Raw genomic sequence first — 22170 nt, 5'->3', positions numbered from 1 at the left:
TAAAGGAGTCGATGGAGGGAGCAGTTCTGATGGGAAGGGGGATGCTGTTCCACAGTCTAGGAGCTGCAACTGCAAAGGTGCGGTCGCCCCTGAGCTTATGCCTAGACCGCGGGATATTCAGCAGCCCCAAGTCGGCCGATCTGAGAGACCTGGAGGTGGTGTAGTGGGTGAGAAGACTTTTAATGTAGGAGGGGGCAAGCCCATTGAGGGCTTTGCAGACAAAGAGGAGGGTCTTGAAATGTATTCGGAACCGCACAGAGTAGGGCTGACGGTGAAGAGTTGTTGGCTAACTATTGTCAGATGGTCAAATGTAGAAACAGCTCTTCAATAATGTTTACTATCCTAACATATTAACAAGTATGGACAGGACCAAAAATAAATCATTACTTCTTGACAGAAATAAATATCTTAAAAGAACCATTTCAACTACATTTGTACCATTTCTCTATTTCTTTAGCTAAATGCAATTACAGATATTTGATTTCATTTGCTTCGAGATCCACGCCTTAAATACTTTGCAGGTGTACATTAGTTGTGAGGCGTAATGTGCCTCATTTGTCATCATCTGAAAGCCATTGCTGGTCCTGAAAAGTAATAGCCACCTGCTTCATTCTGATCAGGTTTACTTCCTGAATTTGTGAAAAATGGGAGACTTACTTTGGCCACAAGAAATGAAAGCCTCAGTTAAAAATGGCACTTCCCTTCCTTCATCTGAGCAAAGCTCAGCTTAGCCCGTGAACTGTGATGCCTTGGCACTTGCCACTGGATCACTGGAGCATGAAGAGCATCCCTGTGTGTGGATTCAGCAAGATGTTGAGGTTATTTGTCTCCACAATGGAGGGGTAAACATAGATACATAGAAACATAGAAAATGGGTGCAGGAGTAGGCCATTCTGCCCTTAGAGCCAGCACCACCATTCAATATGATCATGGTTGATCATCTAAAATTAGTACCCCGTTCCTGTTTTTTCCTGATTTCCCTTAATTCCTTTAGCCCTAAGAGCTAAATCTAATTCTCTCTTGAAAACATCCAATGAATTGGCCTCCACTGCCTTTTGTGGCAGAGAATTCCACAGATTCACAACTGAAAAAGTTTTTCCTCATCTCAGCCCTAAATGGCCTACCCCTTATTCATAAACTGTGACCCCTGGTTCTGGACTCCCCCAACATGGGGAACATTTTTCCTGCAAGTAACTCAACTCCTGGAGTGACTCAACAAAAATAGATACTGCCTGTCTAATTGGACAATCCCGTGCCACATAACTTTTCCAAAGGCTTCACAGCAGTTTCCTCAAAGTAGTCCCATGGTAATCATGCCCACAGCTGTGGTGTTGTGTGTGCTTTATTACAAGGGATAAAAATTCCAATACATCTCACATGTACGGTTTTGAATTCATGTGTATTCTTGGCCGGGATAATAATCTGACAAGGCATATGGATAGAATGTTGTTAGAACAGTATTACTTACATATTTTTTATGTACCTGTGAACAACAAAAGTTTAAAACTGCATCAGGCTGACTGGGTATTAAATGTTTAAGAAGGAACTGCAGATGCTTGAAAATCGAAGGTACACAAAAATGCTGGAGAAACTCAGCGGGTGCAGCAGCATCTATGGAGCGAAGGAAATAGGCAACGTTTCGGGCCGAAACCCTTGGGTTTCGGCCCGAAACGTTGCCTATTTCCTTCGCTCCATAGATACTGCTACACCCGCTGAGTTTCTCCAGCATCTTTGTGTACCTGGGTATTAAATGTACATGTCTTCCAGTTCGGTTTCATCATGAAAGCTACCTTCAGAAGCCCTCAAACTACAGCAGTCTCAGATAAAGCTGCTCAGAGATTCAGTGAGACCGTGGCTGATTTTCTTCCTCAACACATGATATCCAAAGTTCTATTTTTCTCAGCTTCAAATATACTCATTGCTGGAGGGCAGAGAGTTTCAAAGATTTTGAAACCTCTGTAAGAAAGAAATGATCCTTGCCTCTGCCTTAAACACAAATCAACACTCTTGACTTTTGACTTGGCTCTTGACTGACCCCAAGACAAGATTCTATCTCCATAACTTTTCTTTTACAAAAGCCACATGGTACTACTTCACTGACAAGGAATCAGAGCATGAAACAGGCCCTTCGGTCTAACTTGTCCATGCCAACCAAGATGCCCCATCTAAGCTTGTCCCATTTGCCTTCATATGGTCCATATCCTTCTAAACCTTTCCTATCTATGTACCTTCTCCAAGTGTCTTTTAACTGGTGTTATTGTGCCTGCCTCAACAACCTAATTTGGCAGCTCATTCCATATACCCAACACATACTATGTGAAAAAGTTGCTACGTTTTTTGATAAGAGCTTGAGATGAGTTCCCCTTCATTATGAGGCTTCTCAACAGTCCTTCCGTAAACTAGGGTACTGTTCTATTCACCTCTAAACCATTAAGGACATTGAACTTCATCTAAGGAACTGATGCACTATAATGCACTACAATGCTGAGAAATATATTCTGCATTCTGTATCTTCCCCTTTACTCTATCTATTGTGTTGAGCTTGAACTGATTGCATCTATGTATGGTATATTTTATCCTCTTGGATAGCATGCAAAACAAAGCTTTTCACTTCATAAAGCTTACCTCCACATTTTGCTACACTGTATTAGATCTGCCACTTCTCTGGCCACTCTCCCAACCTGTCCAAGTCCACTACCTGCCCCTCCACCTATTTTCAAATCATCCACAAACTCGGAGACAATGCCTTCAATCCTCTCATCCAAATCATTAATATAAATGTGAAGAGTAGAGTCCTGCATAACTCCGCTAGTCACTGATAGCCAACCAGAAAAAGCGCCCTTTATTGCCATTCTTTGTCTACTGCCATCCAGCCAACCTTCTATCCATGCTAGTATCGCCTCTTCAATACCATGGGCTCTCATCTTCCTTAGCAGCGTCACGTGTGGCACCATATCAAAGGCTTTCTGAAAATCTAGGTAAATAACTACCACTGACTCTCTTTTGTCTGTCCTACTAATTACTTTATCAAAGAATTCCAGCAGATTCGTCCGGCAAGATCTCCCCTTCACAAAACCATGCTGACTTTGGCCTATTTTATCATGAAGTTCTAAGTACTCTGTAATCTCATCCTTTCTAATGAACTATAGAATCTTACCAACCACTGAAGTCAGATTAACTGACCTGTAAAAACTACAAATCTGCTTTGCTCCCTTCTTGTACAGCGGGATAATATTGGCAATTTTCCAATTGTTTGGAACCACTCCTGACTCTAGTGATTCTTGAAATGTCACAATCTGGGATAACAGAGTACTAATGTGAATGGGTGATCGATGGGCAGCATGAACTCAGTAGGCTGAAGGGCCGGTTTCCTTGCTTTATCTGATAGAAGAAGAGAATGGTATTAAAAGGGAGTACGCAGGTTCTTCTATCACAGGTTCCACAATGTGCTATTAACAACCTTATGATGCTGTGTGTGCTTTATTGTAGAGGTTGTAACTGACCTGCCATGTGTTCCAACATCATCAAGTAAGGATAGAACTACCTGGCCTGCAACCATAAGTGCACAGTGGCCCTGACTTTCTTCATCAACTGAATCTTTCAGAATATACATGGTTTACCTAGAACGTGATCTTTAACAATTTGCAGTCCAGTAATCCATCAGGAAGAATTAGGAAATCCTGTTCATTAGAAGAAGTTATCTCCCTGTTCCTTCAAAACAAAGATCTGAAAGAGAATGCAAGGCATTTTGCAAGGATTGTGGTGTTTTTTGTGTGATCCAGGGATCTACAGAATGCTCAGATTGTCATGATGATGATTCCTCGAAAACGGAACATGTTCATCTCAAGATATTCCCTTTGATTAATGTCCAGTTGTGGATCAGCCCAAAGTTGGATGTTTATAATGATCAATTTGAGGTACCCTGGGATTGGCTAACCCATTTATCCTGAGGTCCCAACTCTTTTCTTCATCAAAACAGTTCATTGTTGTCTGCTTGATCACAGACCTGGCCAGCAAAGTATTTCATACAGGAGCTGAGCTGTTCCATTGTGTGAAACCTTCCTCCATATATTAAGCAAATAATGGATGTCTTGAAACTGCTTGGATCCATTTAAGATGCTCTCGCTTGATGGATGTGAGATGTTCCCCACACTTAATGTTGGCGCTGCCATTACCAGTCAATTGCCAGTGTAGAGTCAAAGAGTTGCCCATATCCCTCTAAACCTGCCCTATCCATGTACCTATCTAATTGTTTCTTAAATGCTGTAATAATCCCAGCCTCAACTACCTCCTCTGGAAGCATACACCCACCATCCTTTGTGTAGGAATGTTACAAAATTTTGAGATTTTAAAAGTCAAGCCTGTAATTTATCCCATCAGATCATAAAAATAACTTTAATTTGACACCTAATTCGCTTTCATATCTCCAGTATTAAAACAGTTATGGTAATTTTCATACTCGGAAATTAGCATCTTGTTCCCTTTTGCTTTTCCATTAACTTAACACAAAAGCTGTGATCTAGGACAGTCAATTGAGATGAAAGCCCATAACTTTCTTAAAAAATAAGAGAACAATGAAATGTTCAGTTATTATAGATCGAAGCATTCTGAAACAAATATGATACATCTTACTTGGATGACCTGGGATTAAAGCATATAATTAGTTAATTACCTAATTGTAGCTAATTACAAAATTGACCGTTGTGACGGAAATAGTAATAAACACCCAGACTGTCTTGAAAATTCAAAAAAGTGATGTTCTCAAGATCAGAACTTTAATATTATTGTAACGTTAAAACAAATAGTAAATACCAAACAAAAAATTAATATTCATCAGTGCCTTCAAATCAATTCATCTAAATTCAATTACTAGATCTAAACATCAATCCCATTCTTAAAAGGATAAAAACAATGTTTTAAATAGCCAATTTTTTTAAATGGGCAATAACACAAAATATAGATTTTAGATGTTCTTATGACATGATTGTGCAAAAAAAATAATGAATTTGGTTATCTTGAGAGTGGATTGTGATAGATCGGAATGTGGCTGCTGCCATGATAAGCTCCGCGATATCGGCAGGCAAGACACGGCCGATATCGGGGCCTAAATAACATATTTTGAATCATCAGATTAAAATGAAACCACATCAAAAAGCAAGGTAAGATGTTAAATAAACGATATAACTTTTGTTTTGTCCTGATGTGGAAGTCCTTGATGTTGATTTTGATCCGTGATGTTGAAGGCGTTAGAAGTCGCATTTAACTTCAATCCAGCGATGCAATCGTCCAGCAACTTTTTTAAACGGGAACGGAAGTGCAGAACAAATTTTATTTATCAACTTGTAAGTCTGACAAATACCTCTCCGACAACCAATACAAACATGAATTTTAATCCCGCCCCGCGCCCCCCACCCCCCAACCCCCAGCCTCCAGAATCGCACACACAAGGCAGTGGCAGATCTGGAGCGCCGTTGATGGTAAGTTTTGTAACAATGCTACTATGTGCGAAAAAGTTATCCCTCAGATTCCTATTCCCGGACTACTCCAGGACTATTCCGTCTACTCCAGGACCTCCGGTTTCTAGGCCCCCATTCCCTCATCTTCACCATGGATGTCCAGTCACTCTACACCTCCATCCCCCACCAGGACGGTCTTAAAGCCCTCCGTTTCTTCCTCGACTGCAGAACCAACCAATCCCCGTCTACTGATACTCTCCTCCGCCTAGTGGAGCTGGTCCTCGCCCTTAATAACTTTTTGTTTGACTCCTCCCATTTCCTCCAAATACAATGCGTAGCTATGGCCACGCGCATGGGCCCTAGCTATGCCTGTCTCTTTGTAGGGTACATCGAACAATCCTTGTTCAAGGCGTACCGTGGCCCTATCCCCAAACTCTACCTCCGCTACATCGACGACTGCATTGGTGCTACCCCCTGCACCCACACACAACTCACTGGCTTCATCCATTTCACCACTAACTTCCATCCGGCACTCAAATACACCTGGACCATTTCCGACATTTCACGACCATTTCTTGACCTCACTATCTCCATCGCAGGTGATAGACTTCTGACCGACATCTACTACAAACCCACTGACTCCCATGGCTATCTGGACTACACTTCTTCCCACCCTGCTTCCTGTCAGGACTCAATCCCCTATTCCCAATTCCTCCGTCTACACCACATCTGCACCCAGGATGAGGTGTCCCACACCAGGGATTCGGAGATGTCCTTATTCTTCAGGGAACGGGGTTCCCCTCTTCTACTATAGATGAGGCTCTCACCAGGGTCGCTTCGTCCAACACCTCCTCTCGGTTCGTAATAACAAACCTGATCTCCCGGTGGCTCAGCACTTCAACTCCCTCTCCCATTCCGAATCCGACCTTTCTGTCCTGGGCCTCCTCCATGGCCAGAGTGAGGACGACTGTAAATTGGAGGAGCAGCACCTCATATTTCGCTTATGTATTTTGCACCCCTGCAGTATGAACATTGACTTCTCTAATTTCAGGTAGTCCCTACTTTCTCCTCCCCTTCTCAGCTCTCCCTGCCCACTGTCTCCACCTCTTCCTTTCCTCTCCCCCCCCCCCCCTCACATCAGTCTGAAGAAGGGTCTCGACCCGAAACGTGGCCTATTTCCTTCGCTCCATAGATGCTGCCTCACCCACTGAGTTTCTCTAGCATTTTTGTCTACCTCAGATTCCTATTAAATCTTTTCCCTTACATTTTAAACCTATGTCCTTTGGTTCTCGATTCCCTTACTCTGGGCAAGAAACTCTGTATGTCTACTCGATCTATTTACCCAATCTATTCCTCGCATGATTTTATACACCTCTATAAGATCACCCTCATCCTCCTGTGCTCCAAGGAATAGAGTCCTAGCCTGCTGAACCTCTCCCTATGGCTAAAATCCTCGAGTCCTGGCAACATCCTCGTAAATTATATGTACCCTTTCCAACTTGACAACATCTTTCCTGTAACCCGGTGCCCGGAACAGAACGTAATACTCTAAATGCGGCCTCACCAACGTCTTATACAACTGCAACATGACCTCCCAGCTTCTGTATCTACCATATCTACCTACCTCACTACCAGGAACTAGAGGAAATCAGATAAGGTTTGCAGCCCCTTTTCATCCAATTCTAGGAGTCCTATGAATTTGTTATGATTCCACTAAACATATTCCTGAAACTTTCATATCTGCTATAGGATTCAGATCATTTTCTGTTCCTCATCATCAATTTTCCTCATTGTCAATGTTCCATCATTCATAATATGTAATAGCAATACTTTGTTTTCTTCCCTTGCTATTTTTTTTACTTTCACCCATCAGCAGTAACAAACATTCATCTGAAATAGACATGTTTTATAGAAACATAGAAGCATAGAAAATAGGTGTAGGAGGCCATTCGGCCCTTCGAGCCAGCACTGCCATTCATTGTGATCATGGCTGATCATCCCCTATCAATAACCCGTGCCTGCCTTCTCCCCATATCCCTTGACTCCACTAGGCCCTAGAGCTCTATCTAACTCTCTCTTAAATCCATCCAGTGACTTGGCCTCCACTGCCCTCTGTGGCAGGGAATTCCATAAATTCACAACTCTCTGGGTGAAAAAGTGTTTGCTCACCTCAGTCTTAAATGACCTCCCCTTTATTCTAATACTGTGGCCCCTGGTTCTGGACTCGCCCAACATTGGGAACATTTTTCCTGCATCTAGCTTGTCCAGTCCTTTTATAATTGTATATGTTTCTATAAGATCTATCCTCATCCTTCTAAACTCCAGTGAATACAAGCCTAGTCTTTTCAATCTTTCCTCATATGACAGTCCCGCCATCCCAGGGATCAATCTCGTGAACCTACGCTGCACTGCCTCAATCACAAGGATGTCCTGCTTTCCATTTGCCTGATGCTATCCTAGTGCACCCTCCGAGATTGCTGCTTTTCTGATGTAAAACAACTGACCTGGAGGAGACAGGTTGCACTGGTCATTTGTAAGATTTGTTTTTGCCACGATTGTGCCTCAAAGTCTAGTCTTCAGACTTTGCCATCTCAGCATGAGCAGCAGCATTCTGGGCTGCCTCGCAGGCAATTGACAATGAGGGAGCACCAGGGGTGGGAGGACAAATACTGATATGTATGCCAATGATCCTTGGAAAGGGTGCAAAAAAGATTTGCTATGATGTTACTGGGTCTAGAGTGCTTGAATTATTAGAGGATGGATGGACTAGGACATTTTATCCCTGAGGCTGAGGAGATGATGTAATAGAGGTTTATAAAATCACAACGCATGTGGGCAAAGTGAATAATCACTCATTTCCCCAGGGTAGGCGAGTCTAAAACAAGAGGGCATAGACTTAAGGTGATGGAGGAAAAGTTTACCAGGACCTAAAAGGCAATGGTTTTACATAGATACTCATCTGTGCATAGAATGAACTAGCAGAAGAAATGCTTAACGTGGGTACAATTACAACCTTTAAAAGATACTTGGACGGGTACGTGGATAGGAAAGGTTTGGAGAAATATGGGCCAGACACAGGCAAGTGGGACTTGCTTGTTAGGCAAATTGGTAGGTATGGATAAGTTAGGACGAAGGACCTGTTTCAATCCTGTACATGTCTATATAACTCCAGGAACAGGGCATCAGAAATCCTGATGATCTAATGGAAGACACATTATGACATCAAGCAAAACTGGCCCATTTAGCATTGGCCTAAGTTATGATGAATACAAATGGACTAACTCATTCAAAATGTTGAGTTGCCTCTGCTTAAACTACACTGGAAGGAAAGATGCCTACCACATGCACACTAGACAGACTGTATTGAAGGCTCAATACAAAGGTTTGTCTGAGGTTAGAGCCAGACTCTCACTTGTTCCACGATAAGCAATTAGAACTTTTATTCAGCCAGAGAATCCTCCGTGACTCATTGTGCATGCATCTCATTCACATTCTGCCGGTCGCCCATTGAAGTCCTCACCATTCTCCTGAACAAAGACTCGTGTTCGACCCAGCTCTCTAGTGCAGGTACCTGGTAGCATACCGTAGACACAATGGCTAACGACCCATTACATCCAGACACGTCTTCCAATTTTACACCTAATTCACATCTAGGGCCGTGAGTTGGAGCAACAGACATAGCAAGTGACGGAGCGAACTATTCTACCTAACTATGACAAAGCTCTGCTGGCTTCTCTCTGGCAGGTAATTTCTGAAAGTAGAAAATCTCTAGCGTGGGCAGTCGAAGGGGAAGAAAGAATAGTAATATTATGTAATTTTTACCTTATAAAGAAAGAGAGAGTGTAAGGAGGAATGTCGAATGTGCAAAGGCAGAGCTTCATAGAAACATAGAAAATAGGTGCAGGAGTAGGCCATTCGGTCCTTCGAGCCTGCACCGCCATTCAATATGATCATGGCTGATCATCCAACTCAGTATCCTGTACTTGCCTTCTCTCCATACCCCCTGATCCCTTTAGCCACAAGGGCCCCATCTAACTCCCTCTTAAATATAGCCAATGACCTGGCCTCAACTACCTTCTGTGGCAGAGAGTTCCAGAGATCCACCACTCTCTGTGTGAAAAATGTTTTTCTCATCTCGGTCCTAAAGGATTTCACCTTTATCCTTAAACTGTGACCCCTTGTCCTGGACTTCCCCAACATCGGGAACAATCTTCCTGCATCTAGCCTGTCCAACCCCTTAAGAATTTTGTAAGTTTCTATAAGATCATTCATCTATCGTCTCAGTGAGATCGCTTTACAGCACCATTTTCAGCTAACAAGTACTTCTCCTTCAGATGGTAGAATCCTTGTCCAAATTATTCTGGCTACTCCAGATGCAGCAGTAACAACAGTTTGCCAGTAACAACCAAACTGCAGCTGACCAGTTGATCTAAGCACTGTATTATGAATTTCCTATGAGATTTATACTGGCTCAAATAGACATAAGCCTACCTCAAATTGCAAATACCACATCTCAAATTGCAAATACCACTCCACTGTGCCTCCCAATCTTTTCCCAGCACCTCCTTTGAATGGTGAGCTGCAGAATTTAGAAGAGAACAGGCTGAGTGCTGCATAATGTACTGACGCATCATGATGAAAAGCAGCTTGTAATCAAAGCCAGTCTTCAGATGACATTGCATACTTGAGGTATGAATGACACCTACCAAGACTTACATGATCTGTATAGTTGCCAGCCCATTTGTTACATCATTATGCCTGTTCTCACTCAGACTAATGAACCATTAGTCTGTTAGCAATGGAAAGCTTTACGTAACAGGTGTGGGTGGCCTGGTATGTAGCATAAATACTGCACATAAAAAAGGAAGATACCAGCTTCTAAAAGAGTTACATGAACAAGAGATAAATGCTTAACACATTTGAAGTGGAGTTCGATTCAAACCCTATGTCCCTGTTCTTTGCCGTTTCTTTTAGGACCGAGATGAGAAAAACATTTTTCACACAGAGAGTGGAATTCTCTGTCACAGAAGGTAGTTGAGGCCAGTTCATTGGCTATATTTAAGAGGGTTAGATGTGGCCCTTGTGGCTAAAGGGATCAGGGGGTATGGAGAGAAGGCAGGTACAGGATACTGAGTTGGATGATCAGCCATGATCATATTGAATGGCGGTGCAGGCTCGAAGGGCCGAATGGCCTACTCCTGCACCTATTTTCTATGTTTCTATGTTTCTATAATGTCCGCATGCTTCACTATAAAACAGTACTTATTGTTAAATAATATTTCCCAACATAATGAATAAATATTTCTGTAATAAATACCTCATATTCTATATTATATTCTATAGTAAATACCTCATAGGAGGGTATTCTCATGATTTGTAGGTGTTCAGAAAATTGCCTGAATTAATCTCAGTTTACTGCATGGTTAAACTGGCCCACATGATGCTGTTTTCACTCTCAGGCCAAGAGTAATGGGCCTGTCTCACTTGGGCGATTTTTAGGCGACTGCCGGCGACTGTCATAGTCATAGCAGGTCGCCGAAAAACCGGCGACTGGACTAATGGGCCTGTCCCACTTAAGCGATTTTTTAGGCGACTGCCGGCGAATACGACAATGGAATTCAGCGAAGTCAGCACCGACAACATATGTCACCTGGCAACAACCTATGACATCCTGGCAACAACCTACGTTAACCTGGCGACAACCTACGACAGCACCTACGTCAAGCTACCCTCATTGGCGTCCAACCCACGATCGCCACTGTCGCCGAAAGTTTTTCAACATGTTGAAAACCCAGCGGCAACCAGAAAAACGCTACGACTCTTTGGGCGACTGAGGAGACTACTCACGACCATACAGGCGACACCCCAGTGACCACCAGCGACCATGTGGTGACAACCTAGTCGCCTGTAGTCGCATAAAAAATTGTATGTGGGACAGGCCCATATGAGAAATTAAATGGATTTTGGGATTAAGATAGATTGTTGGGACAGAGAATCAGAAGTATTTTTGGATTTATGAGCAGTTAATACTGACAGTGGATATTATAAATAAAAAATAGTTCATCCATCTTGAGTGGATGCATTGAAAGATTGAAGTTGAAATGCCCGAAATGCTTAACATTTTGTCATGTTGATTTTATTAGGAGAATATTTTGACTTTGCATAATAGTGAAGAGCAAGTAAAGTCTGCATTGGGTTCACCTAATCTGGTGAATAAGTAATTTACAGGGATCCAGAGATGATCATTGGCCATGTTAGTCTGAGTGCACTAATGGTAAATTCCTGCTCCCCTGACTCCATGGGATGATCCATCATATAGTCAGAGTCATAGAGTGATACAGTGTGGAAACAGACGCTTCGGTCCAACTTGCACACGCCGGCCAACATGTCCCATCTACACTAGTCCCACCTGCTTGTGTTTGGTCCATATCCCTCCAAACTTGTCCTATCCATGTACCTGTCTAACTCTTCTAACCTGTATAACATCATGGCCAGAAGTCCCCAGAGTCCTTTTACTGGTGAATGGTCCTGACACAAAACATTGCCAATCCGTTTCTCTCCACAGATGCTGCCTGACCCATTGAGTTCCTTCAGCACTTTGAGTTTTGTTGAAAAGTCCAGAATCTGCAGTTCCTTGTGTCTCCGGTCCTTTTACTGTTTAGTTTAGAAACATAGAAACATAGAAACATAGAAATTAGGTGCAGGAGTAGGCCATTCGGCCCTTCGAGCCTGCACCGCCATTCAATATGATCATGGCTGATCATCCAACTCAGTATCCCGTACCTGCCTTCTCTCCATACCCTCTGATCCCCTTAGCCACAAGGGCCACATCTAACTCCCTCTTAAATATAGCCAATGAACTGGCCTCGACTACCCTCTGTGGCAGGGAGTTCCAGAGGTTATTTAGGTTTCATTTTGGGATCAAGCCAAAAAAAGAGTTTTTCTCCCGATTCCAAGAGGAAAGATAATAGCATCGACTGGACTTAGTTTCCAGACAACTGACAATTGAGAACCGGGAGCTTTGTCATCCACTTTCTGCTGAATCCAGTGAAACATATTCTTATTGTTGATATTCATGTCAGGGGAAAATACTGCAAGCCACACCCATTCTAACATTTTATCTCTAATGAATTTCACACAATTAACACAGAACTGTATGTGAAATGATGCTTCTCACAATAATAAATAAGAATTTACTGTTTAATTTATTCAATTCATTTATTGAATTGTTTTTAACATATTTTTAACATGTTTTTGCTCTTCTTCAAACAGTGCTGTGCAGTCTTTTGCTTCTATCTTAGATCACAGCAGTCTAACATCTAAGTTGAAAGATAGACCCTCATGACAATGTAGCCTTCTCTCTGTGCTGCATACTTTTTCTCTCTGGAGTTTGACTAGATGCAGCCCCATAGCTGCTGACATTCAGATTACTCTGATCCCACAGGGGATCTCGCTTTAAGATGGTCTCTATCAATACTTAGTTGTTTTGCTCCATTTCATTTACGGTGGCCCTCTGTAAATTGGCCCTAGAGTGTAGGATAGACCTAGTGAAGGGTGATAGTTGGTTGGTGTGGACTCGGTGGTCCCGAAGTGTGGGATTTTGGTCTTACCATTAAAAATACTTAGTTTTAATTCACGATTTATTATCATTAGTGATAATAATGTGCAAATAAAAGAACTCAAGCCTCTAACCTGAAATTGAAAAAAATTTATTCGTGCATTGCATAAACCTCACAAAGTTTAATTTTTTTTGGATGTTCATTAAATCATTGCCAAATGAGCAAGAAAGCCTCAACAAATACTCCAATACAAGCCAGAATGATGGTTCTGGCATCCTGAGATATGGCTTACTTTTAATTACCACCGTACACTCGGGGAAAATAAGGATGGACAATAAATGCTGGCAGTATCAGTGATTTGTTAATTTAAAATAAGCAAAATTGTTATTGTTTCCAAAACTCTCACAGTCAAATTTGCTTATTCTGTTATCCTGTGACTGGCTCTGATCTACTGTTAATGGACATTCATTCTCGCCTGGAGCTCCTGCTCAATCTCTTGTCGTTGTCGAGAACTCCTGCCAACATTTAATAAACTCTAATACCCAGCACAGTGAAATAATGCTTGACTCACAGGCTTAAAGTCAATATCCAGCCCTGCTGATGTTGGGTTGCAGAATGGAAGGGATAACTTTATGGCTTTGCAATTTTGGTCCTTTTCTTGCTCACAGCAAATGTCAGAACTATGTGCATTGAAGTCTCTATGGTTTCAGAGTTGTTGTCAGGAATGTGAAGTTGCAGAATGACCTTGAATAACTTCATTAGCAGCTGGACAGTAAGTGGGATTGAATTCCTTTACCACGGTGTTGAGAGCTGGCCGTATTACTTTCAAAGCATGTTGTACAACCTTACATTTCACACAGTTCAATACCCGCATAGATTTTAGTATCCACCCTGGACTAAACTTATTTTGTATCTACAGGTCTGAAGTAAGCTGCTTTTGGTATCAGATGTTGTAATAACTAAACCTGGCTGTCAGCAAATTCCTCTCACGTGGATGACTTGACTCAGAGCTGTTCACTCTGCTTTGCTCACTGTCAATGCAGATTATTGACTGCTGCTCCCAGCCATGTTGCTCTTTATGGCCTTCTCCGAAAGCACCCCGAGTTGCAATCTCCAAATGTTCTCCTCTACCATCAGGTATGCCATTTAGCCCCTTGAGACATGTCCGTGAAAACATGGTCTGAATCCGCAAACCCATCTTTTCCCCCGCCACCATAGGGAGCGGCACGGTGGCGTAACGGTAGAGTTGCTGCCTTACAGCGCTTACAGCACTGGAGACCCGGGTTCGATCACGACTACAGGTGCTGTCTGTATGGAGTTTGTACATTCTTCCTGAGAACGAGCGGGGTTTTCTCCAAGATCTTCGGTTTCCTCCCACACTCCAAAGACGTACAGGCATGCAGGTTAATTGGCTTGGTGTATGTGTAAATTGTCCTTAGTGTGTGTAGGATAGTGTAAATGTGTGTGGGTAGACAAAAGTGCTGGAGAAACTCAGCGGGTGAGGCAGCATCTATGGAGCGAAGAAAATAGGCAACGTTTCGGGCCGAGACCCTTCTTCAGATGTGTGTGGGGATCACTGGTCGGTAGAAAGCTGCCTTCAGCCGCACACATCAAAATTGCAGGATATTAGTGTATTAGTGTAAACATGTGGCAGTCCTCTTCCGAAATTTGGCTCAGTTGTCTTCCTTGCAATTAGTATTTCAATGGCTCAATGTTTTTTGATTGTCACGTGTGCAGAGATACAGTGATATGCGTGTTCTGAAATCCATCCATCAAGTTATACCGTACATTGTCAGAGGTTATGGGGAGAAGGCAGGAGAATAGGGTTAGGAGGGAGTTATAGATCAGCCAAGATTGACAGGCGGAGTAGACCCGATGGGCCGAATGGCCTAATTCTACTCCTATCCTTTATGATCTTATGATCGGTACAATGGATCCACTTCTGAAACAACAAACAGATAGTCGCAACATTCCGGTACAATCCGGCAACATCCAAGTCTCCAATGTCCAATCTAGCCAAGTCATGTTGCATTTTATGGCCTTCTCCTAACTCACTCAGAGTTGCAGTCTCCAAATGTTCTCCTCTACCATCAGGCATGCCATTTTCCCCCTTGGAGACAGGTAATTATTAAATACCTCACTTTAAGCCCCTACCCTTCTTCAGAGGCCGAGGACGTGCATTGTTCCACACTCACACTCCAGGTGCATGTGACCGTGGACAATTTTCCACCTGCTCCTTGCAGGAAAATGGCAGATGTCTACTGAGGACATGCGTCTGAACCTAGGGCTCACTGAAGGTATTCACATTCTTGCATTGCGAATCCTCTGTAAACATTTTTCAATCTTACACTCACAATCTGTCTAGCATTTAAGGGCCTGTCCCACCAGCATGCTACTGCATACGTCTAGCGTGACCTAACGTGGTCACTTGAGCCGTATGGCCTCGCAGGGCCGGCCCCACTTCGATCGCCGGAGTCGTATGGAGTTGTGCGGGGTTGGTCCCGACATCGCGCGGGGCTCCGAAAAACTGACACTGCCCAAAAATTCCGCGCGACAATGGCTGTCGGCCCGCAGCCGCATTGAGGCCGTACGCAGCGCCTTGACGGGCGTGCGCAGCGTCTTGATGACGTACACAGCGTCTTGACACTGTATGCAGCGTCTTGATGGCGTACGCCTAGCCCGTGGCGTTGTGCGATGACGTCACTGCCCGGCGTGCCGTTGCGTAATGACGTAACCGCCCGACGCCGTGCGACGTCCAAATTCAATCGGCCCACCTCCTGCCCAGCTGATTGGTGAGTATGATGTCGGGACCAGCCCCGCACAACTCCAGACGGCTCCGCGGTTGGAAGTGGGACCGGCCCCGCGAGGCCGTACGCCTCAAGGAATGAACCATGAACCATCTTGTATCTTGTATCTTGTATCAAGCCACCATGTTTGGTCGCGCTAGACGCATGCAATCGCATGCTGGTGGGACAGGCCCTTTACTCTTCCAAAATGTTTCCACGATTTTGATCAGCGTGCAATTCGCAATTCTTTCATGATGACTTTCCATTGATATCCCCTTTCACATACTTCCTTATCCTCTACTCTCATTAAGCTTTTTTTTTCACATTTTCGAGCAATGCCTTTGTAATGTATTGTATTTTGCATCATATTGTAGCATGCATTCAAGGCTGGTGTACTCGGCATTGGTGCAAGCGAACACTATGAACTGAAGTTAAAACAGGGTTATGACATTCTGCATTTGCCTGGAGCTGCAAATGATGCAAACTGATGAAGAAACAAATGTTACCTGCATTCTGATCTAATATGGTGTTCACAACAACCACAGCACTACTGACAAAGTTCAGCTATTTCATCTCATTGCAGATTATACCTATTTAAAAATTATGAGAGGCATAGTTTGGGTAGACAGTCAGAATCTTTTTTTTCCCCAGGATGGAAAAATCAAATACTAGAGGGCACAGCTTTGAGGTGAGAGAGGCAAAGTGTAAAGGAGATGTGCGAGGCAAGTTTTTTTACAGAGAGTGGTGAGTGCCTGAACTCTTGTGGGCCAAAGAAACATAGAAACATAGAAACATAGAAGCTAGGTGCAGGAGTAGGCCATTCGGCCCTTCGAGCCTGCACCGCCATTCAAAATGATCATGGCTCATCATCCAACTCAGTATCCTGCACCTGCCTTCTCTCCATACGCCCTGATCCCTTTAGCCACAAGGGCCACATCTAACTCCCTCTTAAATATAGCCAATGAACTGGCCTCAACTACCTTCTGTGGCAGAGAATTCCAGAGATTCACCACTCTCTGTGTGACAAATGTTTTCCTCATCTCGGTCCTAAAAGATTTCCCCCTTATCCTTAAACTGTGACCCCTTGTTCTGGACTTCCCCAACATCGGGAACAATCTTCCTGCATCTAGCCTGTCCAACCCCTTAAGAATTTTGTAAGTTTCTATAAGATCCCCCCTCAATCTTCTAAATTCTAGCGAGTACAAACCGAGTCTATCCAGTCTTTCTTCATATGCAAGTCCTGACATCCCAGGAATCAGTCTGGTGAACCTTCTCTGTACTCCTTCTATGGCAAGAATGTCCTTCCTCAGATTAGGAGACCAAAACTGTACGCAATACTCCAGGTGTGGTCTCACCAAGACCCTGTACAACTGCAGTAGAACCTCCCTGCTCCTGTACTCAAATCCTTTTGCTGTGAATGCTAACATACCATTCGCCTTCTTCACTGCCTGCTGCACCTGCATGCCTACTTTTAATGACTGGTGTACCATGACACCCAGGTCTCGTTGCATCTCCCCTTTTCCTAATCGGCCACCATTTAGATAATAGTCCACTTTCCTGTTTTTGCCACCAAAGTGGATAACCTCACATTTATCCACATTTATCCACATTCGAATCCCGCTTGGAGTGCATACTGTCGTTGTGTCCTTGGGCAAGACACTCACCCACCTTTGCCTGTGTGTGAATGTGTGTGAATGTGTGTGAGTGATTGGTGGTGGTCGGAGGGGCCGTAGGCGCAGATTGCCAGCCACGCTTCCGTCAGTCTGCCCCAGGGCAGCTGTGGCTACAGAAGTAGCTCACCACCACCGAGTGTGACTGAGGAGTGAATGAATAATGCGATGTAAAGCGCCTTGAGTATTAGAAAGGCGCTATATAAATCCCATCCATTATTATTATTATTATTATTATTATTATTATTATTATACTGCATCTGCCATGCATTTGCCCACTCACCCAGCCTATTCTTGGACCTGTTCTTGTGCTGTATTTTTCTATGTTCTATGTTGATGCAATACGTGATGATTTGATTTATGATTTAAAGAAACAGCATGGAAACATGCCCTCCCACCGAGACCATTGATCACCCGTTCACACGAATTCAATGTTATTCCACATTCTTATCCACTCCCTACGCACCAGGAGCAGACTACAGAAGCCAATTAACGTACAAAACCTGCCGCACATCTTTGGGATATGGAAGGAAACGGGAGCACCCAAAGGAAACCCACGTGGTCACAGGAGAACGTGCTATCCCCAATCAGACAGACCCCGAGGTCAGGAATGAACCATGCTCGCTGGTGCTGTGAGGCAGCAGCTCTACGGGCTACACCACTGTGACAACGTTATTTTTTTTTTTTTTTCCAATTCTCACTGACAGTACAGGGTCTTCATTTTGCAGGCCTCTTGGGATCCGCTTGCTCTTCAGTCATTCCCGGAGAATTTCCGATCCCACACTGTGTGACGCAAGATTCCAGCACAACAAGCATTGTGCTTGTCCTGCTATTCAATACTTGCTCCTTGCATGACTTCCTAGATACTGAACCCTTCAGAATGGGTTTGCTGACTAACATTTAACAAGAATCTGACAATGATACCTGCACATGAAGAAACACAACATGCACGTTACAGATACTTGCAGGACAAGTCCTATAGCCCTTGCAAAGAATCATTCAACAAGCACAAGCAGACAAATTGAGCCACTTACAAACTGCTTTTTTTTTTTTTTAAACGCATTTTGGAGGTTGGAATTAGTTTTGAATTGCAGCTTGTCATCCTTGCCAAAGGCCTGTCAGCAGGAATTCAAAACAGGAAGCTAGTTGTTGGTGCCTAGCCATCTATGATCAGATTCACAGTGCGTTGTTTGGAATGCAAGGTGTTAAGCAGCAATAAAGTCGGTATGGGGTCATATTGCCTGTGTGTGATCTTGTAAAACAAGCAGTTGACAAGTTTCCAACACGTTTTACATCTGTCCCTTTTTTTAAATTTCCACAGAAGTTAAAATCACCTATTTTAGGAAGGCGACTCCGGACTGTCAAAGCTGCCACATCCAGACATAAAAACAGTTTTTATCCACGAGTAGTTGCTCTACTCAACAGCCAAAAATCTGTAGCCTCCCTTTGATCTGGTATTTTGTTGGTTCACATGCTTGATCAATGGTGTTTTATCATTAATATTTTATTATTATTAATGTATAGTGTTTTCTGAGTCATTTGTAACTGTCACTGTATGGCATATGTTGTTACTTGTGGGCGGAGCACCAAGGCAAATTCCTTGTATGTGAATACTTGGCCAATAAACTTACTTACTTACTTACTTTACACAAAATCAACATTACATCTCTACCCCCCTTGATCTGCCTTCACAAACCTGGCAAAGTATCATTGAAAAGACACTGTGATGATACTGTGCTCGGAGATTGGTTGATATATGTAGATATGTAGATAACCTTCAATGCCAAGATCATTTTCATTTTTCAGCTCTATATTTAATCCAATTACTTGCTGCTATTGTAACACGAAAGATGATGTGAAATAAAACGCAACCTAGAGAGATGTAAATGAGCAAACCAATATTATTCCCACTGCAGCATGAATACCGTTATTCTCAGTCATTCATCGAAACATTTTGTAACTGGGTTATATCACAGCTGTGCTAAAGATAACAGCTTTGCTGTGTCCTCTGTTGCACAGAGCAAAATGCTTGTTCTTCCACCACATACTTGTTTCTGCCATACGAAAAACTGACATACAAAGGAAACCAGTCACAGATTGGCTCAGGCAAATTATCCCAGCCAATCTCTGAGAGAATTCACAGAGACAATAATGGAAGCTGTCAGTCAGGAGAGTCCATTCCTTCAGTGAGAAAAGATGAGGACCAGTACGACAATAACTATTTCATAAACTCTGGAGGAAATCAGGGGGACCGACAGCATCTGTGAGGGAAAGAAATTGTCAGTATTTGGGGTCGGGAACACTTATCAGTCCTGATACAGGGTCTTGACTGGAAATGTCGATAATTCTTTCAGCAACAACTCACATTAGTGTCCTAGCAGTGGTGTCCCTGCTCACATCGGCTATGAAATAAAAAATATGTAGAAAATGTTGGAGGCACTCAGTCAATTGCATTTTGTTCTTAATTTTCCAGTTAGCTTTTAGAAAAAAAATTATAGCCATCAGCAAGACATTGAAAGAGTTAATTGGACAATTGGTCAATTGAAAACATTTCCTTCCAGAATGCTGGAGCACGTGCCCTGATTTCTTACACTGCAGCAACCACCCATTCCCAAGGACAGTTAATCCTTGACTTTGAGCAGCTGCTTCCTGTGTTGTCCTCAGCTGTTCATTCGTGGATCTGGAGAGCCTTTGACTCAGCTGTCGTATGTGTGTGTGTGTGTGTGTCAGCTGCAGTTCCAGTGGGGCCCCGGTTTCTCAGTGAAAGTGTGATTATCCAGACTCCATATGTTTCAATAGGTTCGGCACGCTGGTTCGAATAGCAAACCCATATCAGCCATTCATCATTCTTTTATTTCATTTCCATACAGGTAGTTTTATAACACCCTTGTTCCCTTACTGATGTCTTTTTTTTTTAATCAATTCAGTTATGGTTCAGACTTCACTGTTGGACTCTGAACTTAAAGCATTCCATGGAATGCTTGTCAATTTGGTTCACTGTTTGAAAGAGTTAATATTGAAGCTTAAATCCTGTCAAACCGACTGACTGTAAAAAATGTTTAGTAAACCATCAGCCAGTACTAATCCAAAATCTGTGACAGTATGGAAATGTGTTTGTCCTGTGTAATTCTTGTTATTTCTGTGTGGTTATTCGAAGAAAGGGGCAACAACAATCCATTCTGATTTTCCTCATCTCTTTTACAGAGAAATATAGAAAATAATAGCAGGAGTAAGCTATTCAGCCCTTGCTCTGTCCTCTAACGTCCTCTAGATAATTCCACAGGTTCACCACTCTCTGGGAGAGAGATTTCGCCTGTGTCCGTCTTGAATGATAATTAATTTCGGTCCTAGACTTTGTGGTCATTGGACACATCCTGCATCTAATCACTCCAGTAGTTAGAATTTTGTAGTTTTTTATCATGAGGTCAACTAACTTACCCTATCTCTCTTCATACATTAGTCCTGTAATGTGAGTCCTTCTAGAGGTTAGATAAATAGAGTATAGAAGTTGGGATGTAATGTTAAAATTGTACAAGGCATTGGTGAGACCAATTCTGGAGTAGGGTGTACAATTTTGGTCGCCAAATTATAGGAAAGATGTCAACAAAATAGAGAGTACAGAGGAGATTTACTAGAATGTTGCCTGGGTTTCAGCAACTAAGTTACAGAGAAAGGTTAAACAAGTTAGGTCTTTATTCTTTGGAGCGCAGAAGGTTAAGGGGGGACTTGATAGAGGTCTTTAAAATGATGAGAGGGATAGAAAGAGTTGACGTGGATAAGCTTTTCCCATTGAGAGTAGGGAAGATTCAAACAAGAGGACATGATTTGAGAATTAAGGGACAGAAGTTTAGGGGTAACATGAGGGGGAACTTCTTTACTCAGAGAGTGGTAGCGGTGTGGAATGAGCTTCCAGTGGAAGTGGTGGAGGCAGGTTCGATTTTATCATTTAAAAATAAATTGAATAGGTACAGTATATGGACGGGAAAGGGATGGAGGGTTATGGTCTGAGTACAGGTAGATGGGACTAGGTGAGAATAAGTGTTCGGCACGGACTAGAAGGGCCGAGATGGCCTGTTTCTCTGCTGTAATTGTTATATGTTTATACGGTTAAATGAGGAAAGCGATGGAAATCCTGCCTGTATACAACAACTTCTATCATTTAGTTTAGTTTAGTTTAGAGATACAGCACGGAAACAGGCCATTCGGCCCACCAAGTCCACGCCGACCAGTGATCCCTGCACATTAACACTATCCTACACACACTAGGGACAATTTAACACATACACCAACCCAATTAACATACACACCTGTACGTCTTTGGGGTTTTGGAGGAAAGCAAAGATCTCGGAGAAAACCCACGCAGGTCACGGGCAACATGTACAAACTTCGTACAGACAGCACCCACAGTTGGGATTAAGCCTGGGTCTCCAGTGCTGCAAGCACTGTAAGGCAGCAACTCTACCGCTGCGCCACTGGGCCACCGTATAGTTTCAATTCTCCTTGCTGAGCCACTGTTAAGGACTGTTTCTCGAAAACCTGAGAATCTTTATGTCCTTCCTTCTTCTCCTTCTCCTTTTGTAGCTTGTAGCCCTGATCAAAGGGTCTTCTTCATCACCTTGGCGAAATAGACACCGAGGTCCTCAGGTCTGCTAACAACTAGATCCGGTAAATTAACAGCTAGCTTTAACCACTGTATTTC

This window comes from Amblyraja radiata, chromosome 4 (genome assembly GCF_010909765.2).
Source record: "Amblyraja radiata isolate CabotCenter1 chromosome 4, sAmbRad1.1.pri, whole genome shotgun sequence".
Classification (NCBI taxonomy): Eukaryota; Metazoa; Chordata; class Chondrichthyes; order Rajiformes; family Rajidae; genus Amblyraja; species Amblyraja radiata.
Note: the sequence above shows the minus strand (reverse complement) of the source record.